This window comes from Marmota marmota, unplaced genomic scaffold (assembly GCF_001458135.2).
Source record: "Marmota marmota marmota unplaced genomic scaffold, marMar, whole genome shotgun sequence".
Lineage (NCBI taxonomy): Eukaryota > Metazoa > Chordata > Mammalia > Rodentia > Sciuridae > Marmota > Marmota marmota.
This window is the reverse complement of record NW_025999999.1, coordinates 3,805,651-3,832,602: the sequence shown is the minus strand read 5'-3', so window position 1 is coordinate 3,832,602 and position 26,952 is coordinate 3,805,651. Positions and strand designations below refer to the sequence as shown.

Genomic DNA, 26,952 nt, shown 5'->3' with positions numbered 1-26,952 from the left:
ATGATGGTAGCAACCCTTTTCACCCGAGGTGAGCTGAGCAGAGTTGTGGGCTGCGCAGTTGTCCTGTGCTCTGCCCTGTGACTGCCCGATCTCTCTCTGAATCAAGGAGAAGCCCTCTTGGCCAAGTCTGTGCCCAGCCAGACTTCCAAAGCCATGTTCCACCATGCCAAAGTCTCCAGTTAAAGGACTTTGATGTCCTTCTGAAATGTTCTCGTGGGCCCTGTCTCCTGCCGTGTGACCTCAGCCTCCCCCTGGTAGACCCTGGGGACAGAAGACAGAGAACAGCAGGCAATCAACCATCCCTCTCCTCCCATGCATGCCCACCCCCAGCCCCAAGCTACTACTATGAACATGCTGTCCTTTCATCTTGGTTGATGGTAGGACCTTGTATTCCCATAAATTAATATGGAAAAAACAAGACCTTAGATGTGAACAGGTCTCCTCACCCTCGTTTCCTTTCCTCTGGGACACCTGGAAGGAGCTACAGGGCCCAGCACGTGAAAAGGCTCTCACTGTCTCCACAGGCATCTCTGATTTCAGTAAATCGTGTCCACTTATGCCACGAAGCCAGCTCTGGTTCACACAACCTGGTGCTCCCTCTCTCCAGCCACGTCAGGAGACCCTATGATTTTTCCTGCTCCGTTGCTCACTTTTCTCCATGGGTTGCAGAGGGAGGTGCAGAAAAGGCCTGAAGAGCTGAACCTGCCCCCTACAGAAGAGCAGTAGCCTCTGGAAGCTTATTTGTCTCATTTCCTCACCATCCTGCCCCTTTCCCTGGCATCTCTCTGGCTGCACCACCCTCCTCATGATTCATCTTTCAGCTGCAAAGAACCGATCTATCAGAGAAGGTCTTGTCCCCAGGCTGGTCCTGGCCTAGGTCTCTTTGGGAAGAAGCAGAACCATTTGACCATAGAATTTTTGGTGTCTCCTTGTCCTTTCCAGGTCAAAGATGATGCGCTATTCACGTGCCCCCACCCCGAAACCATATGCTGAGGTCAGTCGCAGAGCAAATGTGACTTCAAGTGTGGGTCTCCATCCCACCCATCCGCTGATGTGCAGGGGCTTGCTCCCACATTTCCTGCAATTTCTTTCTTTCTAAGCACTGGGCCTGCGTTTCATCTTCCTCTTCAATGAAGTCCTTTTCTCCTCCTCTTCCAAGGCACTCAAGACATTTGCTTTTGTGTCCTCTGAGGCGGAGAAGCTAGATCATCATTTGTACTGAACTTAGAGTAGATACCTAACCCTTGTCTAGCTTGATGCTTCCTGTGGGTCCTGTAGGACTTTGGAGTAGTCCTCTGGAAATAAGAACCAGAACAAGCAGCACTTGATTGTGGGTGAGACCTGGAGAAAGACCCCAGTCTTTCCTCCCAGGGAAGGGCTTGTGACAGGCAGCCTCTGTCTGAGGAAGCTTGAGCTGCTGGCTGTTATTCTGAAAGATGGCATTCCTTGCTCGTCCTCAGCAAAGGATAAGAGTTACGCAGAGGACAGGATGGCAAAATCAGGCAGCCTCCCAGCCCCAGGTCAGAGTTTCTTTGTGGCTGTTGTGAAGCATTGTGAATTCTCAGAGCATCAGACAGACACGTTCTAATTTAAGTACCAAAATACATTCCAAAGGCAAATATAACTTTTTATTATCTCCAGCTTAGGATGATTTGTCACTGTCTCCTCCTTGGGGCTGGATAACCAAGAGTTGACTATACAGACATATTTAAATCAGGACCTTGGGAGGTCATTTGTCCCACCCCTTGCCTTCCAGTAAAGCCACACCTAAAGTATTTGGAAGCTCCATTTACAGAGAGCCATCCAAGGAAATGTGTGCAATCATTTTGCAATCCAGCTCAATAGTTACTTATGTCAAAAACTGATTTGACTCATCTGAATCCCTCATATTAGAGCTTAATCGGCCATTTCTTTTAGCTTTTGTTTTGCTATTGCCTTTGAAGATGAAAACCAAGTGGTCACCATCCTTTCAAATAATGACAGCTAGGATCACTGCCCTGCCTTTCAGCCCACATGGACTCCTTGGCAACATTTCCGATTTTGACTCTCATTCTTGTTTCTTTCACTCTACACCCATATTTAACCCTGTGTCTTTCTCTGATTGTAGATTCTGTTTAAGAATCATGTAGCAGGAGTTGAAATTTAAAAAAAAAAATGAATTTGAATGCCTTTCTCTGGAGCACCTGCTGTCTTGCTCATGACAGGCCCACCTTCTATTATCTTATGGATCTTTCCATTACCTGGCCCCCTGAAGTCACTTACCTTTGCAACCCCTGGGATAATGGCCAGCTCTTCAGTTTATAAGGCGGCTAGTACTTGAACTTGTCTTGGATTGGTTGACCTTGAGTCACTGTGTCTGACTCAAGCCCTGTTGCTTTGAGTATTTACTCTTTGAATAGGTTTGTTTTGTTTTGCCCTTTTTTTTTTTTTTTTTTTGGTATTCTCGTTCTGGATATTGACGGCATTGATTTTGAGCATGTTGCGGTGGGTTTGTGTTGTGTTTCGGATTCTTGAGTTAATTGTGATGGAAGGCGTGTTCGTGCCTCTGACTCTGGGAGGAGCAGAAAATGACCGCCCTTTGTTCTGCGGGGAAGGGGGAGGGATCGGGTCGGCTCGCTCTGCTCCTCCGCCACAGCTGGGCGAGTGCCTCCGCATTTGGAGGGCTTATCTGTTAAGCGGCAGGTGCATGATTGCGGTCTGTGTACAGCCGCCTCCCCGCGGGGTGAGGGTTGGATTTGATCACCCCCAGAGACGGCCACGCACGCACGAACCACTGAGGATCTTCAGGAACGGTTCCCCGGGTAAATGGAAAGCCCGGTGGCCTCCCTTTTTCTCAGTGGAACTCAACACCAATCTACAGCCTCACAGTCTCACCGAGTCTGGAAAGGAATTCCTGTTGGTGTCAATTTTGTACAATTCCTACAGAGCAGCTTTGTTTCCCGGGATATCCCCGGAGGTCTGAGATAACCCCCCTGCCCTCTCAGTCTCCACCAGGCGTCTGCTCAAATGGAAAGAGGGTAGTGGTTGTAAAGTTTAAATCACGATTTAGATCGGTTTTTCTACACAAAGAGCATTCATTTGATAAAACCTTAACGCATTCTTCACACTTGGAAGGGTTTCATTTAAAGGGATGTTACATATTGTGAAGCAGGGCTTTTTTTTTCCCCCTTCCTAATTTTGCAATTATGTCAGGAAACTTTTTTAATTTACTAAAGTTAATTGAATTGTTTAAAAGGCAAACTGTATTCAATTACCAGATTAATCATGATCATATAGGAGATATTTTGCCATTAAAATAATAAGAACAATGTTAAGGAACAGGATATTTATCTATGATTTAACTAAGACAGCATTTGTACATGTTATCATAACTATAGACACATGTAGTATATATTCTTACCCATACATATGATGTATAGATAGGTATATATATATAGGTATATATGTATATATAGGTGTAAATATGTATACAAATGTATTTAGGTATACTATGTATATACATACATATGCTTTCAATAAATGGGAATAAATATTTTTGAACTTTTAGTTCTATTGTTTTATAAAAGAAAGAATAGATTTGATCATCAATTTTGACATTATCTTAAAATGTTAGATTGCTTCAGTTTTTCTTTTTTTAAACTTAAAACCTATTTTACTTTTAATTACACTTAAATACAAAACTTACTGCAAAAGTATATATATCTCACACAATATAGATGGAGGTAAAAATCTACCTTTCCCATCCTGGGACCCCTACTCCAATTCCATCCCAGACCCCTCTTGGAAGAATAATTATTTTCAGTTTGGTGTTTATGGTTCCAGAAATAGATAAAGATAGAGAGAGAGGGATTCTGTTACATAAATTTCCATGATATTCATATATAGTACACATAGATAACAAGATATGTAATTTTTTGGAGGAATCACACTGATACATATTATTTCATTTGTTTCTCACTGTTTAATATGTCCAAGCATATTGATCAAGCTTTTTTTTTTTTTTGCCATTGCTCAGTGTGGATATACTGTATATATTTTGCTGTTTCTCAAGTGAGTGGCATGTAAGCGGTTTCTAATCTGTGACCACTGCAAACAATGCTGCACTGATTGCACAGCCTTGCGCACACACACACACACACACACCAATTTTCCTCTAGGATAGAGACCAATAAGTGGAAATGCTGGATCAAGGATATGTATGTTTTCAGTCTTAATAGGGTATCACCAAATTGTTTTCAATTTCAATCTTTTTCTATTGATTCAGAGACTAAAAATAAAAGATCGGTTTGGGGATTATTTGATTCAATGGCTGTTTCAGCACCTACTGTGTGTACAGCTACATATGTTCCAGGGTCTGAACTTTATCAATTTAGATTTAACAGTGCCAAGAAGGAAAAGAAGAGGCTATTCTCCATCTGCAAAAGAAGCTGCTGATGTTAAAAACTGAATTCAGGAACTTCAATACTTTCTAATTCAAACTGCAAAAAGGACTTCCTCTAAAGCCTCCTCTGCAAAAATATGTTTCTTAAATGGGTCACCCTTAACCCTGAGATTCATTGTCATCGGTATCATGGAAAAAAAGATTGCAGGTACCAATTCTTCTGCTGTGGTTCAGCATAGACTGCCCCTGAGTTTGAATACTAACAAGACAAAAGTTGGAACAGAAGCCAAGGCTTATTAACCCATTCTTAAAACGTTCCTAAAAAGGTCACTCAGCAGTGCATGGCGGGCTTACCAGAGATGTCTCATTGCTGCTTGGATACCTCTTTCCTCTCAGCCCTGGTCAGTCCTAAGCAAGGGCCAAAAATGCTACCTCTGTCCTCTTCCCCTAAATTAGATTTCCCTGGCCAGCTCAAAGGTCTGAGGCCCTGTGTCTTCATTACCCCAGGTATGGTAAGTAGAATAATAGCTACCCAAAGACACCCACCTCCTAATTCCTAGAACCCAGGAATATGTTATTTTACTTGGCAGAGGAGACTTAGTAGATAATAATCAAGTTAATGACTCTGAGAGGCGGAGTTTATCCTGGATTATCTGAGTGGGCCCTGTGTAATCACAGGGTCCTTTAAAGTGGAAAAAGAGAGACAGAAGAGGAGGCGAGGGAGATTCCTTGTGAGGACTCACCTCTCCCTTCCTGGCATGGAAGATGGAGAGAGGAGCTGAGCGCGGAGGAATGTGGAGGCCTCTAGAGGCTGGAAGAGGTAAGGAGGAGATTTACCCCAGAGTCTCCAAAAGGGAATGCAGCCCTGCCAAAATTGGTTTCAGTCCAGTGTGACCAATGTCAGCCTCCTAACACAGAGAACTGCAAGATAATCAATTTGTACTGTTTTAAACCATTTAGTTTGTGGTGATTTTTCATAGCCACCGTAGGAAACAAATATAATAGGTGAAAGGTGAAGGTTTTGGTGTCATTTTTCAGAAAGGTGACGACCGTTACCTCAGAGAATTTTAACAGCATTATTTTTATAATTTCACAATGATAAAATGCACTTCACCAACAAATGTATTTTTTTAAAGTCAGTGTCAACCCCCTGTCATAGGAACATGTGCAGATTTGAAAAGGATTCCTAAAAGCACACTTTGTTCATTGCTGACCCTCCAAATTAATTTACCCTGCAACTCACTTTGACATCCAGTTCTATGGGTGGTTGGAGCTGGGGAGAGATCTCATTGTCCTTGGTAGGACAAATACAACCAAACTGGGTGAGGTCCTAACTGACCCATGCCACCCCATAGATGCAGGCATTCTTGGAGGTCAGAGGTCAGAGATCAGAGGTCACAGGTAGTCCAGAGGGCTTCTGGCTATGCATCACAAAGACCTGGAAGAGGGTATTTGGAAGGCCTCAGAAGGACAGGTAGCTCAAGAATGTTTACCAAGGGACAAAGGCCTCTCTAAGTTAAAGATTGTATTAGGCTTATTTGTTGTCATTTGTTTGTTTTTACGGTTATTTTTTTTTAAAGGCATTTTAACAAAAAAAAAAAAAACCCTGATTTTCATTGAAAAAAGGGAAGAGTTTTTATAAAAAGCCATTCAAAAATAGTAATATAATTAAGACACTAAAAATGCCTCTGCTGAAAACAGCAAAGCTACTTTTAGTAATCTGAATTTTTCATCCATTCAGAAAGTAGATGTGTGTGCTGTCTCCCACCACTCCCCTCAAAGCCTCTCTTCTCCCCATTTTTTGAGTGATGGGCTGGGAAGAGGCCTTCTTGGTCCCACGGGATCCGCTGCAGGCCTCAGAGTCCCGGCCCAGGCAGGGGAGTGCTGAAGCTAGCCCTCCACAGCCCTGCCTCTGGGCCTCCTGCTTCTGCCCTTCGGAACATACTCAGCTTCCACTCCCAGAATCACCTTGGCTCCGGGGCGGGTCTGACCCCAGCCTCCCTCTCCTGTGCTTTTCTCTTCTCCTCCACACTCCTGCTGACCTGAGAGCAGGTGGTTTTCCCACTTCCTTACAAGGAATGCTATGGCTCTGTCTTAATTTTTCCCTCTGAGGAAGAGGTTATTTTTGAGGTACATGTATCTAGAAAAAACACAAAAGGATATGAAGAAGCTGAAAGCAAACATTTCTGCTTCCAAAATTTGCCCTGATCTCCCTGGGTGATGTTCACCTTTATGGACTCAAGGTTTAAAGGGGTAGAGAGCAGAAGTAACAGGTGTCAGGTATTTTACTCACATCTTCTCATTTTAACCATCGCGGCAGTCCCCAGGATATGCTACATTTCATTGATCCTAAATTGCAAATATTTTTACATTTTAATATCTTTAAAATGAGAAGTGACTTCTACTTGGCAGTTTGCATTAAGTTGGCAGTTTCCTTTCCTAGAGGTGTGTAAAATATGCCGAATCTCATCACCAATGATGCCTTAGCATAGATTAAAAAAAAAAAAAAAAACATTGTACATAATGCTGTCCCTACTTTGCAGATGAGGAAACTGAGACCCAGAAATCTGTTTAGGGTCCTTGAGATGGTAAATGGTGGAAATACTATTCTGAATATGCCCATTCAATTAATTGTTTTTGTGTTGTTCCAATCATAATCTTTATTACTTTTTTTCCCTCTTTGGCTTTTTAATAACTGAGAAGCTTTTTTGTAATCTCCTCACTATGATGATCCATTTCTTCCTGTTGATTCTGTCGATTTTTGTGTTACATATTTTGAGGCTAATTTATTTGGAGCAATGTCACCATTTTTGTGTCTCCCTGATGAGTGGATCTAGTATCATTATGCAGCAAACTCACCCATCCCTAAATATGCTTTGTCCACTATTATTAGAGTGGTTTTGCCTTTGGGGTTAGTATTTGCCAGGTACGATAGTTTGGATTTAAAATGTTCCCCACAAGCCCACGTGTTAAGGGTACCGTCCCCAGTTGGGCACTCTGGGGAGGTGGTGGAAGATTCAGGAGGAGGGGCCCAGGAGGGAGTCTTCCAGTCACTGGGGGTGTGCCCTCTGAGGGAAGTGGGACCCCAACTGCTTCTTCTTCCTCTCCTTTTTTCATGTCCTGGCTATGGGGTGAGTGTCCCCTGTCGTGTGCTTCCACTGTGATAGGCTGGTCACCCCAGGCTCAGAAGTGACAGGCTAACCAGTCATGGACTGGAACCTCCAAAACTGTGGGCCCAAATAAACCTTTCCTCCTATAAGTCAATTATCTCAGGTATTTGTTCTAGTGACAGAAAGCTGGCAGCATACCAAGTCTATCTTTTTGCATGCATTCACATTGAGCTTTTCAAAGTGAATTTTTTTTATGTGCCGCATACATGTGGTTGAAATTTTTTCAACGGTTTGATCATGTCTTTCCTTTTGCTGAGTTTGGTCAGCTTCCATTTAATGAGAACTTGGCTATGTTAGAGTTTTTATTATTTTTTTTTCCAATCCACATTTTTATTGTTTCTTTTCTTTTCCTTTCTTACTTTTTAAAAAGTTAATTGAAGGGCTTTTTTTGAGGAAAGTTCTTGTTTTTTAAGTCTAATTTTTTGCCAGTATTGATTTGGGGTTTATGCCCTCTACATCTGTTCTTTTTGCAGTTTACTTTGAACTTTTATGATAATACTTTAACTTTTAAAACTCTAAAATTACCTTCACCCCCTTCTACAATATTACAAGCAAGGACTTTAGTACATTTTAACTCTGAATACTTCTTTTGGCATACGTACGGTATTTTAAAATCCTTCCCTTTGTTAACCCTACTAGTTATGATTATTGTTGATGTTGTTATTATTTCTATTATATAAAGACTCTGTTTTAGGGCTGGGGATGTGGCTCAGAGGTAGAGCACTCGCCTAGCAAGTGCGAGGATCCGGGTTTGATCCTCAACACCACATAAAAATAAATAAATAAAACAAAGTTATAAGGATATTATAAAAAAGACTATTTTATATTTACATCAATTTTTACCATTTATTTGTTCATCATTCGTTCCTGTATCTCAAAAATACCTTCTGTAATCTTGTTTCTTCTTCTTCTTTGGATGTTATTTTACTGAATGCTGGATGATAGTAAACTCTCAGTTTTTATTAAATAAAAAAAAATATATCTATTATATCTCCATTCTTGAAAGATCATTTTACTGTCTTCAAAATTTTATGTTGATAGTTACCCACTGTCCTTTGGCTGATGTTGTTGCTTTTGATGTGCCTATTACTGGTAATGGCATTCCTTTATAGATGATCCATTTCTTGTCTCTTTTTCATTTTTTTGCATTTTTTATTTCCTCCCATATATATAGATACGAATCTCTCTCTGTCTCTCTCTCTCTCAACTCAGCTTGTACTTTCTGCATCTGAGGATTCATGTCTCTCATCAGATCTGAATAGTTGTCAAGTCATCATCTTTTTAAATTTCTTCCCTTCCTTTACTCTCTTCTGGGATTATACTCAGACATGTCAGGATTTCTCATTTCAGCTTCCAAATCTCTTAACCTTTCTCATATTATTTCATCTCCTGTCTCTCTACTCTGCCATATTCAGAATAATTTTCCAGCTGTATCTTCCAGTTTCCTGATTCTTTCTTCAATTGCATCTAAACTACTCAGTTTTTATTTTGAAAACTGTTTTTCATTCCTAGGAGTTTCGTGTGGTCATTTCCCCCCCCCCCCAGATATTCTTAATAATTTTTGATAGTATTTTATTGCTTATTCACTTATTGTGATTTCCTGCGTTTTTTTTTTCTTTAAACATTTCTCAATCATTACATTCTGTATTTGGTGATTCTAATATCTTCATTACTTGGGGGTTAAACATGTTCTTCGTTAGGTTTTTTTACTGCTTATTTGGAGTGGTTTGACTCCTTATGTTTGTTTGATCTTGAAATGTGGGAGTTATACAGGCCTAAATTGAAGATAATTCTTACCAGAGAGAGTTTGTATCCACCTCTAGTGAGGGCCAGGGATCCTGCTATGCTGGAAACACTCTAGCTCTTTCCAAGGGTCCTGGCTTACTGTAGGATTCTGGGGTTCGGTGTTCTCACCTTACTGCCAGCTCAAGGGTTAATAATACTCTTCGGAGTGATCTTGGCTCCTCTTTCCCATTGATTTACCACTCACTGCTGCTAGATCTAATTTTGTTTTACTTTTCTGTAGGTATGGTGCTTCTTGGAGATTTCCTTTAACTTTGTGAGCTCAGCAATAAATTAAAAATATGTTTTATCTGAAATTTACATGTTCTACAATAGTAGGATTCTTGGGAGGTCTGCTTACAAATAGAAACAGAAATCACCTGACACAGGATCCCCAAAGCGTATGTTCTTTCTATTATCAAGAAGACATGGGGTTACGTACAATTAAAGGAAGTGATATTTATGAGAACCTCTCCCTTAGTTGTTCAGAGATGCTTAAAATAATTTCTTACAAAATAGAGTGGTGCTCATCTGTTACTCCAGCAGCTCAGGTGTCTGAGGCAAGAGGATCACAAGTTCAAAGCCAGCTTCAGCAATGGTGAGGCGCTAAGCAACTCAATGAGACCCTGACTCTAATTAAAAATACAAAATAGGGCTGGGGATGTGGCTTAGTGTTTGAGTGCCCCGAGTTCAATCCTTGGAAAAATAACAATAATAATTTCTTACAAAATAGAGCTCTACAGTAGGGGAGACTTAAGCATGAGATAGACATGGAAGTGTGATTTTGTATGTGTGTGTGCGTGTGTGTGTGTGTGTAGAAGCATGTGCAGTAAGGGGCATTTTCATGAAGACAGGCAAGACCCTCCGATGGGGCCTCTCTGGAGGAACATGGGACAGTCAAGATCAGAGTCTATTGCCAGTATAAATGATATTATTCAACATCACTGGCATTTGATTTTGCCACCCAAGGAAACATGACTATACGCATGTGACTATGCAAACCCTCTTCCCATGTTGTTTATAGAATGCTTATAACCATATGAGGTCATGGACTCAGGACCTTTTGACGTGTGCTGGGGTTGTAGTTACTCTGTATGCTGTCCATGAGTCAAAAGGCTGAGCATTTCCACAGCTGGGAGCTCTCCTGGAGAGCAGCTTTGCCTTGGTGGGCTCCTTGCACAGGGTTCCGTGGCAGGATCTGATGTTTAGGCCTCCACAGAACCTTTATTCCTTTTTTAGGGAAGAATACTTCTCCTTTGGAGAATGTGGGGTTGCCAATCAAAGTAACCCTTTGGCAACTGGAGATTATTCTAGGGTTCCCTGTGATTTAGGATTCTTTTAATCTGAGTATTCTTTCTTTGAATCTAAGAAGGAAAGCTCTTCCTTTGTAGATCTTCATTTGTAAGGGTTCACAGCTACCAGCTGCCCTGTCACTTGATTCATGGAGGAACCTGAAAGAATGAAGAGGACACTCAGTATCCTGGGGGCATCAGGCATGGTCCTTGCTCCCGAGGTCCCCAGACCTATGGGTCTCCTGCAGTTCTCATTCAGATCTGAAATACCTTTGCATACCCCCAATAATTCCTCCTCCCCTTCCTTTTCCTCTAGAGCTCCTTTTCTCATCTGATACCAAAACTCATGGTAAAAATCAGACATAGGCATCCCCTTTCTGAGCCACAGCAAGTCCCTTATCTGGTGCTATGTTGCAGACCAAAGCATGATCCAGTCCCAAAGGAGATCCTGGAGCTATCTAGTCTGAGGACAGATTCTTAAGAATATATATAAGAGCACTTGATAATCTGTTATTAATATTAACCTGTTTCTGAAAGACATTTTGCTCACCAGATCAAATTTTTTTAAAAAGTCAACCCAAGAACTATCACAATGTTATTCAATTAAGCAGTAGACATTCTGCATACATTATGATATATTCTTATCAATAATTCTTTTTAATATTTCTCCTCTCGCATTAGATGGCAGACACCTAAAGGCAAGAATTTTCTCATTTTCATCTGTGTATCTACAGTGCCTAGCACATAGTCAGTGTTCAATGAAATGAAATAGGCAGGGATCTTATGGATGGATGGAAGCTCTTAGGTAAGAGAACTAATAAAAATAATAAACATTAACTACACTCAGAAGTGATTGATTGATTCAAGGACCTTAACCTTGAGAGCAACATCAATCAATTCAGTAAGCAAATTCTATGCCTCCCTACCTTGTGCACAGCTGTGTGCTCAGGGTTTTGGCAGATACAAGAATCGGATCCCTTCCTTCAAGCCATCTTGGTTATGTGACAGATGAGACGTGTAGGAAAACCACAGAGCAGAATGCTGTATGTGCTTCAGAGAAAATACTTATCTGGGAGGCTGAGGCAGGAGGATCATGAGTTCAAAGCCAGTCTCAGCAAAAGCAAGGCGCTAAGCAACTCAATGAGACTCAGTCTCTAAATAAAATACAAAATAGGGCTGGGGATGTGGCTCAGTGGTTGAGTGCCCCTGAGTTCAATCCCCAGTACCCCACCCCGCAAAGAAAGAAAGAAAATACTTACCCATGTTCAGTACCCTTATCAGAGCTGTGTCCCCAATGAATATTCCAGTTTCTTATAAACACTAAATTTCATCTGAAGTTGTAGTAATGTGACTTTTTCTTCCCACTATGGAATTTCTCTATGATGTCTCGAGTTTGATCTTTTACAATTGCAGCCGAGGTCCCTGTGTTCATTTCCCTTTCATTAAGGCACAATAATTATTTGTTGACTGAATAGTCCTAAGGGACTGACAACATCATTGAGCCTCAGTCCTGGTTCTTCCTGGCTCCTGCCTAACAACTCAGAGAAGCAGTGCAGTTCCCCCCAATGCACCACCAACTGGTTGTACAAACAACAGCCTTGTTTCTGTTTTTAATTGAAATTTTAAAACCGTATATATTTTTCATGCACAACATGATGTTTTGAAATATGTATCCATTGTGGAATGTCTAAACTGAGCTAATTAACATATGCATTACTTCACTTGCTTATTTTTGGCGTGTGGTGAAGTCACTTAAAATCTATGCTCTTAGAGATTTTCAAGAACACAATACATTGTTAGGAACTGCAGTCATCCTGCCGTACAATAGATCTCTTGAACTTACTCCTCCTGTGTAACTAAAACTTTGTATCCTTTGACCATCATCTCCCCAGCTCCCCTCACCCCAGCCCCTGGTAACCACTGTTCTAGTCTCTGCTTGTCTGAGTTTGACATTTTTAGATTCCACATAACAGTGAGATCATGCAGTATTTCAATCAGCATAAGGTCCTCAAGGTCCATTCATGTTGTCACAAATGACAGGATTTTCAGGCTGGATAATAATATTTCATTGCATCTACATCCCACATTTTCTTTATCCGTTCATTCTATTGGTGGACACTTGGGTTCATTTCTTGGGTATTGTGAGTGGCGCTGCTGTGAACATGGGCGTGCAGATGTCTCTTCAACATACTGACTTCATTTCCTTTGGATGCATACCCACTATGGGATTACTGGATCATATGGCGGTTATATTTTTAAATTTTTGAGGAACTTCCATAATGTTTTCCATAATTATACTTGTTTTTTTAAATATATATATTTTCTATCAGTAACCTGTTATCCTTATCCTTCACTCCAAGCTACAGCAAAGTATGAAAGAAGGGGGAGGAGGGAGTTAGCTAGCCATTTTCCTCCAACCTCTCCAAATAAGATGGGCCATAATTTCAGTTCTTCCAGATGTTTTCACGTTGCTCCCCTATTCTGGGAAGACGTGGCTGCATCGGGGATCCCTCTTCTAATTCCCATCAGCCGTTGCCCCACGTCACAGGACAGCACCAGAGCCACAGAACAGGTCTAGAGAACCTGTCCTTTACCCTGCTGCTTCTCTACGTGCAAACCATATGCTTCCGTGAGTTAGGAGGACTTTGAAAAGTATGGCAAGTCTCATTATAAAAGTTTTCTTTCCAGACAATTCATTAACTTCAAAAGGCAAGTGCTAGTGAAATAACAGATATCTCAAAGTTTCCAAGGGCATATCTAAAATCTAAGTCAATCTTTCAAACACCTCTAACATTTCATAGGAAAATAAATCTTTAATTTAAAAGCTAAGAAGTAAAAAGAAGACAAGTTCATTCTTGGTTCAAAAATCAGGGTAGCTAAAGGAGTTTTCAAGGAACGTGATAAGTTTCTTTTTTGGGGAGTTGGGGGCACCAAGGCTTGAACTCAGGGGCACTTGACCACTGAGCCATACTCTCAGCCCTATTTTGTATTTTATTTAGAGACAGGGTCTCACCGAGTTGCTTAGTGCTTCACTTTTGCTGAAGCTGGCTTTGATTTCAAGATCATCCTGCCTCAGCCTCCTGAGCCATTGGGATTTCAGGTGTGTACCACCGTGCCCGGCTGAGGTGGTAACTTTCTGATGACTATCCAATAAGATATTTTCTTTTTTAAAAATATATTTTTTAGTTGTAGATGGACACACTGTCTTTATTTTTATTTATTTATCCTTATATGGTGCTGAGGATGGAATCCAGGGCCTCAAACATACAAGGCAAGCACTCTACCACGGAGCTACAACCCAGCCCTATCCAATAAGATACTTTCTAAGCCATGGTGAAGACAAAGGAGATAGGTATTCAAATTGCTTCATATAGTACTGGACATGTGCTAAGTGCTCAATTGCTAGTGTGTTGAGGGTGATTATGTGTATTTAATACCTAATACAACAGGAGGAGTTTTCCTGGACCAACTCTTATCTTAGAAACCTCTGTGTCTCTCTATCCCTTCTTCTAGCAATCAGATAATATGGCGTTATATAATTTTTTTGTTTCTTTAATTAGAACTATATATCCTCTGTTGTTAATTTTTAACACAGCCATTTAAACATTCTTATTCTGTGTTATCAATAGACATGCAACCGTAAAATAAGTTATCTTGAATTTTATTAGTTTCTTATGAATCAATGCCCCCACCTAGAAGAAAGTTTATTTACCCTTATTATATTAGTCAACTCTTACTCATTCATTTAACAATATTTTGTATTAAGCTACCCTGTGCCAGGCACCTTGCTGAGCCCTGGAGGTTAGTAGTGAATGAGTACAACTCCTGCCTTCACCGAGCTCGGAGAGAATCGATATGCCTGATGAATTAAAGAAATTCTTACTTTGGGAAATAATTTTACCTTCCTTCAACCAAATCTTCCATCGGAATTCATAATTTGTAACCAGGATCATTTCTCATTCCGACTGTCCATTTTTACTTTTTAAAAAAAGGCTGATAAGAAGTGGAATGCTAAAACAAAATGGGGGTAGGAAGAAGGACATGACTTGGGCCATCCATGAATTAATCAGCTCCTGAATAATCAAGAGGTGATATATAAAATGTAAGTATCATAGTTCATGCCTTCTTAAATAATTAAACGTATTGAAGAAGGGACAAAAAGACCACATTTCAGAAGAAATTAGTAGCCTCAAGGCAGAGGGTGAGCAGAAAGGAGCTCGGAAATAGCATTTATAAGCCTTCCTATATTGTAACAAACCAAGCAGATAGCAGTAAGAGGGCGGCTGTATGGGTTCTCCTATATATTTTAAAGTAGTGAATGCCAACCTAGAGGTCACAGAGTTATTATAAGGCATCTGAGAATCTATCTAGGCATGGGAGTTTTATCAGTAGATGTGAGTATAGCTACCATTATATGGAAATTTTTTCCTAACATTAAAAGGTATCTTCATACTTGAAAAGAGTCAAAAACCAGGGTCTTAAAATATATCCTTATGGACTGCCATGAAAATGGGATTAAAAGTAGCCAGAGAAGGGTCATTGAAAGAAGAGAGTGAGAAACTTAAGAGGAAAAGGATGAGAGAACAAAGGAACGAGAAAAGAAAAAAAGAACCATACACAAGATGTAGAAGGGAAATTATGAAGTCACAAACCTGTGGAAACTAGCTCCTTCTCCGTCTAGCTTATACCCCTGGGATAGCAGCTGTATTAGGGTTTACCAACGGAATGAAAGAGAGGGAGAGAGAGAGAGAGAGAGAGAGAGAGAGAGAGAGAGAGAGAGAGAGAGATTGGTTGATTATGGAAGCTGAGAAGTCCCACATCTGTCTATAAGTTGGGAGACCTAGGAAAGCCAGGTCTGAAGGCCTGAGAACCAGAGAAACTGATGGTGTAAATCCCAGTCCAAGGGCAGGAGAAGATAAAATGGGATGTCCCAACTCAGCAGAGAGGCAGGAAATACGGGGCGGATTCCACCTTCCCCTGCCTTTAGTTCTATGCAGGCCCTCAGTGGATGGGAAGATTTGCACCTACCCTGAGGAGGATGATCTGCTGTTCTAAATCCACAGAATCGAATGCTAATCTCATCAGGAAGTGCCTTCACAATGTTTAATCTGGGCACTTTGTGACCTACTCAAGGTGACACAAAACTAACCATCACAGCACTTAAATTAATGCACACAAAATGCTTGGGCTTGTGTTTGACACACGGAAAGTACTCAGCTGTAGCTGCCGCCACCACACCAGCATCATCACTTCTTACTGTTCCACGCTGCATCTATCTATAAGATCTTTCAGCAAAATCTGTCAGCAAAAATCTGACTGCTACTTTCTGGTCAATTATCATCTTTTAAAACTGGATTAGTCAGAACTGTGGATTGCAATAGAAACTAATTTATGGCTATACTACCCACCCCCACCCCCACCATACACACACACACACACACACACACACACACAAGGCTGTAGTGGAGGTCCACAGGGGCAACTTATGTAACTCCAAGAAGACCTGATCAGCTGAGCCTTGAGAAAGCAGGCAGAGGGGCAGCAGGGGGACGTCAGGACTGGCAGGAGCCAGAGACCAAACACGGCCGGGATCCCTCTCTCTGTGCTTGTGCATCTCATCTCTATATGTATCTCTACCTGTCAGCTTAATTATTTCAGAGTATCTTTGTGAGTCTGGTACCAAAACTTCCAGCAATCCTAGGCATAAATCTTCCCAACCCAACCACCAGAGAAAGTTCCAATTACAAGAAAAGGATTCTGGGTGGCCACATGCCCATCCCCGTGGTTCAAGGAAACTGTTCAGCCAGGGAAAAGGAAGGATTGACACCCACCACGTAAGGGGTTCTGTTCCTAGATCCAAGAAGGAAGAGCGCTCAGCGGACACTCAATCATGATGCAGCCACTCATTCAGCAAGCGTTTGTCGAGCACCTGCTGTTTGCCCAGTCCTGGATTCAGCACTAAAAACAGAGGTATACACGGTCTCTGCTCTCCTGGAGCTGCCATTCTAAGGGAGAGAGAGCAATAAACAAAGAAGCAGGGGATTTTAATGTCTGTAGAGAAACAGGGGGCACACAGTTGCTGTGTGTGCATGCATGCCACATGCGTTGTGACACATGAACACCTTGTGGGCCAATTTCCAAGAGCCTTGGGTGGGCTCGCCTTTACCAGCCACAGGGGCCTCTGGCACAGTCCTCTTACCCCTCCTTGGTTGCCTTGGAATCCCCTGGTGAAATTATCCACTTCAACACCCATTTATCTTCCCTTCTAACCCTCAATTTCAGTCCTGTTGAAACCTATTGAGGTCCAGCGATGCAAAGAAGACACCATACATTTCTTAAGATTTGCATGCTCAGAATTATAAACCAGAAGTAAAGAGACCTGGAACAAAGTTTCCAGTGAACCCCGGTCAGGGGGAAAGAACAATGGAGAAGACAGACAAGTAAAATTGGTGGCTTGGGGTGTGTCATGCGTAAGAACCATACCTTGAAAGGAGTCAGCCAGGATCTATCATGGGGAGCAGAGGGGCCACCAGGCTTCAATGACACTTTCACAGATGTGAGATTTATGAGGCTATAGGCACAGCCATTGTATTTGTGTGTGGATATGCTTCAAATGTGTCTTCCTAAAGTAAATATTTTGAAGTTATATGACTTTGGCACTCCTGTCTTGGCATTGCTTCATTTTTCAGTCCACAGACAGTCCTTGACTTAACAATGGTGCGACTTGTGAGTTCTCGACCTTATGATGGGGATCAGACTGTAACCCCATTCTAAGTTGAGGAGCAGGTACTGAGAGTCTCAAAATCTGGGAGTGACCTGGTCCTCGCTCAGACTTTGGGAGGCTCTGGCATTAGCACTCAATGAACACCTACTGTGCACCAAGCTCTATGTTTTGCCCTTGACACATATTCTCCTTTATGAAAGAGGTGCTAGTGTTTCTGGTTTATAAAGGAGGAAAGTGAGACCGAAAAGGCAGATCTCTTCCTGAAGGTCATGCAGTTAGTGAGTGGCAGAGCTGGAAGGTGACCATGACTTATTTGGTTGCAAAGCCCAAACCCTTTCCTCTCTGCCTCCGATTCCCAAATGCCCATCCCTGAGCTGCCAGTCTGGAATGAAGTTGTTTTTACGTTGTAGCAAGATTAACTAGACAAAAATCGTGTGATTTTTTTTTCACGAAACTAAAAATATTCCATCTAAAGGACTGACTTTTTAAATTCTAAGGTTTTGTGCATTTTGCTTTTGTGTGTGTGTGTTATAAAGTATTTTTATGGTTTATATTATAGATGGCAGAGGTTTTTTTGTTTGTTTGGTTCAATATTGTTTGTATGGTCCTTAGTTGGCAAAATAAAACACTGCCAATCCTGTGTGAGGGCTCAGAAGTTTGTGTTTTGAAATTTTACTATGTCTTGAATTCAAAGTCTAGAAAGCACTGCTGTATGTAATGTCAGCATCTCAAAAAGAAAGAGCTGCCCTTCGCTGGGTGCCTGCCACTGGTACACGCCCGGCTGGATGTTCCATACATTACCTCTGATAGATCACATCATGAAAGGAAAATCTCACCCTGATTTTACAGACTAGGAAACTGAGGCTTAGAGAAGTGAGGGCCCCTGCTGAGGGTCTTGGGCCCAAACCCTACACCCTCCTGTGCATGGTGGGTGGCAGGCTGCTGGTTACCCAGTCTCTCTGCCCTCAGTGCATTTCACCCCAAGCAGCCCTCCTCCGGGTCCTTCAGCCTTCTCTTTGAACCAGCGAGCTCCCCTGTGGCCTGCCAGGCAAGTTCCTTTCATGTAAGTTAGGCAGAGTCAGTTTCGGTTGCATACAATCAAAGAACCCCACTGAGCATCACCTCCTCCCATCCACAGCCTCATTTCCCTTTGCACTTCCTCCTTCCCAGAGCCCTAGTGGTCTTCCTGTACTGTAGCTCTGACAGCTCTCACGGCCTCCATGAACAGCATGTTAGAGGCCTAAGGCCAGCTTTTGTGGACCTCTTTGGTGCTTTGTCTCACAGAGCCTAATAAGGAGGCTATGAACTAAATGCATCTGTCTCTTGCTGGCCAGAAACATCGAAGTCAAATGAACTTCCCAGGGCTCTTGGAAGTTCATAAACAGATCTCCTATTCCAGTGCCAGGCAGGCTGGGATATATGGCCTACCTACTGCCTCAGGGCCTCCTTGCAGGTTAATAATGGCCTTAGTGCCTGACATGACCTTTCCTCTGCATGCAGGGGTTGGAGGGTAGCTTCCCTTGGACAGGCTGGTGACTGGATTTCTTGGGAGTATGCACTTTGATGTATACAGGGAGCCATGGCATGTTGCAGAGGCAAGTGCACTTCTGAAATGACCAAAGGCTATTGTTACCCATGTCCTAGTTCATCCACAGTGACCATGGCACAATATGGCCTCAGTGTAGCTGTCAGATGTGGCTATGGTGGGCACACCCATGAAGAGGAAGAGGAGAAGAACTGAGAATTCCCCGGATTCACGAATACTCTGAGAGAAAAGGACAGGGTGTGGTTCTACCTGGAGACGACAGAGTAGACATAGATCAATGTTTGTTTATTTATTTATTTATTTATTTTGATGGTGCTGGGGTTTGAACCCAGGGCCTTGTGCATGCTAGGCAAGCACTCTACCAACTGAGCTATATCCCCAGCCCAGATCCTATAATTTTAAGAGCTGTAAGGTAAAGGGAAAGACTCTATCAGCTCATGGGATTGGAGATGGCTAATGAAGCCAGTGTTCACTCACAACATGAGAAAAACGTTGACAAAGAGTGCAAAGCGTATGGTATACTTAACATTGTCCAATATCAATAGGAATAATAGCAGCACTTAGCTGTGGTTCATATCTGTTTGTATGTGTGTGTATAAATGTGTGTGTGCAAGTGTGTGCACGTGTGTGTACCTAGCATTTACTCCCTATTCCTAAGACACACCCTTCTTTCCACCGCTGTCCGCTTACATGGGCAGTTTTGGAGAAAGGCAGTCAAGGAATACTGCCCTCACTCTACAGAAGCCAGAAGGATCCCTGGGGTTTCTTCCATCAGATGCTGGGGGTAGAGCCAAGAATTGGGCATCCAACTGGAAGATCCCAGGAGTCTTTCCCTTTTGGACAGAACAATGCAAGGAGGGGAAATTTGTTTGGAATTGCGTCATTTTCGCTGCTGCCCCTGAGCAAGGCTGTCAGAGGGTTTGGGATCCTTCTGGAGCTTCCTGTTCTGAGTCTGCCCTTTGGCTTCCCCTTTGAACCAAGGAGCCCTCCTGTAGCCTACTGGGCAAATTTTTTATCCACCTAAGTTGGGCAGAGTCTGTTTCTATTGTCTACAACCAAAGAACCCCAGTGAGCATCGCTCACCCAAATTATTGTTGTCCTTGTCACCAAGGGCTACTGAAAGGTTGTGTCCCTGGTCCTGCAGTGCTGCCATCCTCCAACAGTACAGGGCCTGCTCATTTGAAATGACCTTGGGAGCCTGTTTCCATGCCACACAAGAACATGGGACCTTGTAACTAGGCTTCAGTTTGGACCCAGAACAACATTACTAGCTCAATCAGCTGGTTATTCACTGGGCTTGGCTACAAATGCCAATAAACCTCTTGACTGTTTCCAAAAATAAAAATCCCGCCTCACAGGATGAGGATCTGCTACCATTGTGCTTATGCCAAATAATGTGGCATCAATGTGAAGGAAATTCTCAAAGGAGGCCCCAAAGTGTTGGGAATAATGGTGGCAGCCTTGGGGTAAATATCTGGCGTCTCTGCTGACTGCCCAGAGGGGAGGGATGCTCCTTTGGATGGATATATTCTGGTGTATTTATTGAAGAGCCCATCTCATTATCTAATAGACTTTTGTGGTAGAGACAAATTCTCAAGCCTAAAAGTTAGATTTCCTTTCAAAGACTCTTTGAAAAATCCCTACATGCAGCCTGAAAACCCCTCCATACCCCTCAGGCATGGCCATGTACAGATTTTCCTCATCACATGGGAAGCAGATGAGGTTCAACAGGCTGTGACTATTGTCTGTCGTTCTTAAGCAGGAAGTATGTCCTCCACCCAAGGACGGGCTGCAGATCTAAAGAAACGTGTAACGTCCAACAGCAAATCCATGCTTTAAAACCCTTTTTGTAGGCCATCCTGTTCCCTTGCTTATTTTTATTTATGTATTTATTGGTACTAATGATTGAACACAGGGGAGCTTAACCACTGAGCTACATCCCCAGCCCTTTTTATATTTTATTTTGAGACAGGGTCTCGCTAAGTTGCTGAGGCTGGCTTCAGAACTGTGATCCTCCTGCCTCAGCCTCCCCGAGTTGTTGGGATTACAGGCATGTGCCATAGCCATACCCAGCATGCTTCCTTGCTTTTTAAAGTTTCTCTTAGACTGAGGAAAGATATGCCATTAAATTTTCCAAAATAAGAATGTGTGCATGTGTGTGTGTGTGTGTGTGTGTGTGGATGGTGTGTTGTGTGCCCGGTGCATATATAAGTTTGGACAATACAAAGTGAAGTATTTGAGTGGGTGGAACACATCCTACCTCACCTTCATCCTGGTATGGTCACCCAGCAGCTCTCATACACAGTGGATGATTGTCATCCACCCCCATATCCTTGCCAGATGCAAGGTCCTGGACCAGTTCCAACAATTGAGGAATCCCACTTTCAGACAGAAGAATGTGGTTGTTCTTGGTGTGTCTTCTGATAAGGAAACAAAGGAAATGTGAAACTTTGAGAACTGACTTCTGCCTCTTGGTGTCTTGCAATTTCCATCTCTTTGTGATCAAAAGCTCACAGCCCAACTAGAGGAGGGAAAGAAGAATCTCTACTTTGGCAGGCTCCAAGACAGTCTTGGATTATTTATTTGTTCTGTAACTCATTTCTGTCAAACATTCTTTTTCTATCTCTTGTTATAAAAAATTGAAATGCTAGTTTCTCAGTAGATGTCTTGGCTTTAACTATCTGTCTGACCTTGGACCAATTATTTAACCTCTCTGAGCCTGTTTCCATGCATGTAGGCACAATACTTGACACAACATAGGTGCTCAGTAAGTATGTGTGTGTGAGTGAGATAGCTCCTAAGGTCCTTCCAGCTTTAACTCTCTGTGGCTTCCCTGATAATTGAAGGACTTCCAACCCATGGAGGACATCACCATTCCCCCTTGGCATGTTTTGTTTGATGCTTATTCTCAAAACCATTGTTTTGCCATTCTTTTGAGCATGCTCAGTCACTACATTAACAAAATAATATTCCTCTTGAGAGTCTAGAATTGAAGACCCACATGGTTTACCCAGAAGAATTGCTACCAAGTGACCAGTGCCCAATGCTCTTGACTTTGGCTTGTCAAAAGTTGTTTCTTCACTTACTCTGTGGTTTTGAAAACTTTCCATGAGCAACAGCTTTCCCACTTTCTTTGACTCTTAGTTATCTGTGCTGCGTCCTCCCAGAGCAAATAGGCTGGATCATAAACTTTGTTCAAACGTCGTGACGCTTTTTTAATTCCTGATTCTCAGTTGGCTGATGCCTGAGTTCACACCATGGAGGTGTTTCTGGGGTTAATGTTACTCTTTCGTGAAGTTGATTTACAAAGCGTGTCCCCTAGAGGCTCACCTCCTAATCTGAATTGTCAACTGGGGACCGTTAGAGATTGATGACGGGGGATTATGATTGTCTACGTGTTGCGCTTTCATCCAATTTTCTGATGTGTTTTGGTAATGATGTTGACAGTTGTGTGAAGATCTGTTACTGAAATTAAAGCCGCAGCAGCAGCATTTTTGAGCTTGATGATTAGATTTGATTAGATCAGAGTGGGTTTTACTTCTCCCTCAGAGTCAGCAGAGATTTACTGTCCATCGACTGATTTAACTTCTTGCTGGAAGATGGTTAGTGACATAACTTACCATCAGAAAAAGGAATGTCAAAGAGCATCAGAACGAAACCCAACCTTGTTTGACTTTTGTGTTGACCTTGAAGGGTCTGCCAATGTATACATTATCAAAGATTTCTGCCCGTAAAGCATCCTAGAGAAAATAAATGTTGACACATTTTGGTGGGCATCTGTATTGATGAGCATCTTCCAACAGGAGCTATCATTTGAGTGAGTCCGAAGCTTTCATGAAATCAGATAAGGTAAAAAAAAGAATAGGATTATGGTTTCTGAGTTTTTCTTGCCACTGGCAATAGGTGAAAGTAGCCATTCATGAGCCTGAGTCTAGATGACTGAGAGGCACAGGGAGGTACAGGAAGGAGGCAGCTCACAGGCAGGGATTTCCTATAACGTAGCATGTGCAATTTCACTTTACAGATGGAATCCTAAAATAATAACAACCAGTAATTCACAAGAGATGCAAATGGCCCATAGACAGGGGGAAAAAATACACAACTTCAACTAAGAATTTTCAAGAAAATAGCATGAAATCAGTCTCTAGTTTTCACTTACAAAACCAGAAAAAAAATTTAGTCGAATTATGCTGCTCATCATTGGCAAAGATGTGGGGAGGTGGATATTTTCAGGAACTGCTAGTAGGCATTCAATAATCCAGAAAGAAGTTTGTTAAAAGGTACCAAGAGCCTTAGAAACATACAAACCTTTTGATTCTATACTTCTACTTCTGTGACTCTAACCTAGAGAAATAACCAGAAATATATGGTCAAAAATTTATGCACCAGGCTATTCGTCACACCTTTTTATAACAGCAAGAGGGGGGGGAAAAAGAAGCAACTTTAATATCCATTAATAACAAAATGGCTAGGTAAATTATGGAACACCAACATGATGAAATAGTATGTGGTCATTAAAAATTCTCTTCAAAGAATATTTAAGGATGGGAGGGAAGTATTCATGATCTCAACTAAGGGAAGGAAGCATAATATAAAGCTTTATCTAATCTGTTCCCTACTTGGTGAAACGTGTAAATGTGCACAGAAAAATGACTAGAAACAAATACATGGAAGTATTAAAAAGTTACTCTACGTGGTCGACTTAGAGGTAATTCCTATTTGCTTATTTGTGGTTTTCCTGGTGTTTTTTTTCCTAATTTTTGTTAAATTTGCACAAAGTATATTTTTCTATAATAGGGAAAAACCTTTAATGATCATAATTACAGCATCCAGAGGGTCACCCCAGAATTTTTTTTTTTTCAGCATTTCAGATCCTCAGGATGAGGACAGGGAGAACAACTCTGTGTTTCTCTTTGCCTAATTTGGAAAATTTTAGCAGAAATTCCATTAGCTCAGGGGGCCTTGTTTTTTCAGCTGCGTGATGATTTTCTGCACCTTGTCAAGAATCAGAGGGATTCTGCAGGTTCTTCTGTCTGATTTTGCAGCATGGAGTTGAAAATGTGTTCCTCAATAATTGTCTTAATTGAGAAGGTTTCTGAAATGCTCCTTCAGAGCACAGTGACAGATTTTTTCTTATTCAGCAGCCCTCCACCAGGAATAACAAGGGGGCCAGCCACATTGCCATGTATGTGTGGCACTTAAGTCTTTATGTCTTAAAATGTCGAGGGACTACTAGGCATGTTCATGGGGTCTTTTTTTGTCTCTTTGAGCCTCTGCCCCAGTACATAAATGCCTCAATTTCTGTCCCTTTAAATTGGTATCATGTGCTAGAAATTTAAAGTATTCTACTTCCTAGTTGTGGCATGAGGAGGGTGGACCACAGGATCTAAGGTGTCTTCAACTTCAGTCTGGTTTGCTTCTGTGGGTTGTTCACTTCCTTCATCCCCTGGTTATTCTTAAGAACCCAGTCACAACATTTTGTGGAGGAAATCCCAGGACTTCTTCACATTGCACTACTGATGGGGGACTGAAACCCACCTTCAAGGGACAGATATGAAGTATAGCTGACAGTATTGGAGGCCTGGAGGCTTACAAGCAATGTTAGTTGTGGTCTCTGATTTCAAGGAAGCAGGACTCAAACTCCTGCCCCAAACTGAAATACAAGCAAGTGTGTTGCTAGAGACAGCTTCCCAGAACCCACCTTATATGAGGGGTAGGGGTGGCTAGAAGCAGTCCCCAAGTCCTACTCTGTGCTTGGCATCATGCTAAGCACTTCACATGAATCTTATCATCAAACTCTCAACAAGCATCCTCATCTGTTTGACAGATGAGGCCTGGGGAAGGACCTGGGAATGGTAATTTTTAAAAAGAGCCCCTGGTGGTTCTTATCATCAGGCAAGCATGGAGAGTGGCTATTTGACAACACTGCAGTGGTTCTTAGCCCAGGCTGTGGGATAAAATCATCTGGGAGCACTTAAAAAAAAATACTGGTACTTGGCTCCGTCCTCAGACACTCAGATCCAATCCGCCTGGGGTAGGACCCAGGCCTCAGTGTCTTCAAGCTCTCCAGGTGATTCTAAAGTGCAGCCAGGGCTGAGAACCGATGCTCTGCTGCCTCAGCTGATTAAAATTAAATCGGCCTGACTTACTCTACAAAAACACTAATAAAAGAAGAATCACTCGGTTCTGGCCAACCGTCTCCTACTTCTAGCCCTGTGGTTGGAGGAGGCATGGAGAGGCTAGAAGAAGAAAAACCAAATAGCCAGCAGGTGACAGAGTCCTTTGGTCCATTCACTACCCAGTTCCTGAGTGAACATTAAAAACTGAAGGCATGAAGGTGCTGCATAGGCCAGAGCTTGGACAAAGCGGGGATTCTCTTGTTCCCTGGCCACAGTGGCTCTCATGCTTCAGAGTGCATGAAAAACACATAGAGAGTTTTGTCAAAACAGATGGCAGGACCTATCCCCTTGGTTTCTGACAAGGCAGTGCTAGGGTGGGATGATGCTGCCGGTGAATGTGCTTTGGAAGAATCTCTCTGGGGGAGCTCTCAGTTGCATGGTAGACCTTTTGATCATGACATTTGCAGGAGACACCATTGAGGGATCCATGCAAATGAGGAGGACCACCCCCACTTCTTCCTCAATCACGGGTTATTACACACACTCCAGACCCTGGTGCTAATTCATCAAATCTTCCAACAAAGTGCATGGGATGCAGTTCAGAGCCAGGCAGTGTTCCTGTGGATGGAAGTATAGTAGGCTCGTCAGATCAGATTCTTATCTTCACCGAGCTCTGGTAAGGAACACCAAACATGCAGAAAGCAAGGTAATTTCAGAAAATGGTAGGTGACATAAAGAAAGCAAACCAGGGTGAAGAATAGAGGGTGAAGCTTTGGAGTGGGAAGAGCAGGAGGGCCCTTCTGCAGGGAGGATGTTGGAGCTGAGACTTGAATGACAAAACAAGCTAATCTTTCAAGGACCTGGGAGAAGAGGCCTCCTATCAAGACTGTTGCAGGGCTGGGGTTGTGGCTCAGTAGTAGAGCACTTGTCTAGCTAGCATGTGTGAAGCACTGGGTTCTATTCTCAGCACTGCATATAAAAAAATAAAAATAAAATCAAATAAAGGTTCATTGACAACTCAAAAATATTTTTTTTTAAAAAAAAAGCTGTTCCTTTTGGATTCTTAAGAATAATGAGGGCATTGAGGAAATGATCAAGTCAAAGGGCAGAGGGAGTGGCTTGTGAAAAAAATTCCTGGGGCAGGAATGAGTTTGGGGCGTGTGAGGATCAGAAAGCAGGCCGAGGTTGATCTGTGCATAATAATCACGTGTTCCCCAGCACCATAAAGTTTTTTACATCCGTTAGCTTATTGGAGCCTCATGATGTCAGAGGAAAGAGGGTATTCATCCTCATTTTGGATTATGAGTAATCGTGAATTTCTTTATCCAATCAAACTTCCTGCCAAGTTCCAGAGCTCTTATAGTGATGCATTTGCCTCTAGCAATTAGACGGCCCAGTAGAAGATGCTGCTTTGGGTATGAAAAAAAGCCCAGATACCGAGGGGTAGAGGGGCAGTCCCAAGGAGGCAGGGCAGTCAGCAATAGAGCTCTGGCAGTATTCACATGCACACAAATCACTGGGTGCCTGGTTAAAAGGCAGATTCTCACTTGGCATGTCTGGGGCAGGGCCTGGGACTCTGAATTTCTGTCAGACTACCAGATGACGTCAAGCCTACTGGTCTGTGGACCACACTTTGAGTAGCAAGGTCTTAGGTCATCATGGATGCTGACCGTGGCCATTTGGTCAGAATTGAGCTGGGGGTGGGTTTTGTTACATATTCTGGCTATTTGACCAGCTAGATTATATCCTTAGAATTACCCCCTCACACACAGACACACACACACACCGCAACCCTAGCGAGCAATCTAGTGTCTGAGGTTGAAGTCCATTCAGACACTGATAAAAAGCTCTGGGAAGAGGCAGCAGGGACCCCCCCCACCCCACCCCCAACCCTAATGTGGCCTTCCCCTCTGCACCAAGCACTTCTCCCCCCTCCCC

At 42.4% G+C, this 26,952-nt stretch overlaps 1 protein-coding gene and 1 non-coding gene across 7 annotated transcripts in view; one reads left to right on the top strand and one right to left on the bottom strand.

Moving 5' to 3' along the window:
* Window positions 1-26,952, top strand: part of Crtac1 (cartilage acidic protein 1) — a 134,428-nt gene that overhangs the window by 20,164 nt on the left and 87,312 nt on the right. The gene's annotated exons all lie outside the window — the stretch shown is intronic.
* Trnaa-agc lies at window positions 19,203-19,275 on the bottom strand. The gene has a single exon. It is a non-coding gene; the product is annotated as a tRNA-Ala (tRNA).